The following is a 1,661-nucleotide window of genomic DNA, read 5'->3' as shown; positions in this document are numbered from 1 at the left end:
CTTGTCCTGCGATGCTGCAGGACCTTTTTTTGTTATTATTTTCAGCTGGGTTTGCCAGAAGGGAAATGAACGCACACTACAGTTCCTGTTCGCTGCAACCCCCTGGGAGTGAGAGATTTGGAGTAAAGCTTCAGAAGGGAAAACTTTTTAAAGCTTCAGAAGGGAAAAAAACTTTTTTTTTTTTCTTTTTTTTCCCCTTCCCCCTGTCCTCCAGTTTGGAGCAGAGCAAGGCAAAGTGGACCCATTGCACCCCAAAGGCTGATGCTGGTGGGTGAAAGTCCCAGGGCCAGCGGGCAAGTGGTAAGTCCCCAGCGCAGCCCTAGCCCACTCTAGCCTTCTACATTCTGCAGTTAATTTAACAGGTACATTTTAGACATAAATCACTCCTCTTGGGTTTTTTTTTTGTTCTTGTTTCTCACATATTACAGGGCAAATTCTTTACGCGGCCGCCCAAAGGTGCAGCACAATAGGGAATTGTTTTATTAACCAGGGGGGATGATTAAATAGGAGCCTACCAGAGTAAGGGCTTATCTGAAAAAAGGCTTTTTCTTTTTCTAAAATTCCCCTTTCCTCCCTTAGTCAAGATAGTCACAGCAGCCTGAAGAAAACAAAGCAAAGGCCCATTCCATGGGTTACCTATTACTGGCAGCTCTGGGAATACCCCACATATTTTCAGTTCAGTCCCACGCCACTAAATTCTCTGAGCTGTAACTACAAAGAGAGGGACCGGAGCCTCTTAAAAGCCTTGTGTGGGTAATCATCCAAATAACACAAAAATAGGGAAGCTGAAACAAAACAATTTTCAGATTTCTTATCCCACTGCCAGGGTAGATTTTAAGTAGTCTGATTTGGGCATTATGAACATAAGCCCAAACACATTAATTCCATAGAATCTTTCCTTTTGCTTTGAATCAGGTTATATATGTCACAAAGAGGGGATTTTCTTATATCTAAAGGACCCGGAATTTTTTTCGGTCCCTAAGAGATGTTCAAGGTGTATTTGGCATAAAAATCAAATCAGTGTAGAATTTCCTAGAGAATAATTAATATTCAAATTACTATTTTTATTGGCAGAAGTAAAATTAAATCGCTTTATCTACAGAACAACATTCACTTTTCCCTTCATTATGAAAATAAATAGTAACTCGACAATATTTGTAGCTGGTTTTATTACTTCTGAATAGTCATGTCACAATTTTAATTTATTCAAATATTAAAATACCGTGTAAATTCTTCCTCTTCTACTAGCAAATGCAAAATTATTTTCAACCAAAGATATGTAATGTGGGAACGGGGTCCGTCTACGCAAGTAAATCAAAATGCTTGTTACATTCATGTAGCTATGCAAAGAATTGTAGGAAAGACTCCAGCATAACAAGCAGGCATTTTCCCCATGGCTGAGGGAGAAGAGAAGGCTTTCAGTCTGTGCATTTTCACAATTAGGCTAACCAAAACCAGGAAGAGAGTAAGTGGGTGTATGATAAAGTCTTACAAAGTAATAAAGGAGAGAATCCTAAGAACGAGGAACATTGCTCTTTACTAAAAACAAGACCAAAGGACATCTAGTATACCATAGAAGACATGCTGTTTCACTTGGTATTCAATTAATTTGTAGAAGCCAAAGAAAAATGTCACAGGGGGAAAAAAGACTTCTGAGTTTA

The sequence above is a fragment of the Haliaeetus albicilla genome, chromosome 28 (assembly GCF_947461875.1).
Source record: "Haliaeetus albicilla chromosome 28, bHalAlb1.1, whole genome shotgun sequence".
NCBI lineage: Eukaryota > Metazoa > Chordata > Aves > Accipitriformes > Accipitridae > Haliaeetus > Haliaeetus albicilla.
The sequence above is the reverse complement of the archived record's forward strand: the minus strand, read 5'-3'. Positions refer to the sequence as shown.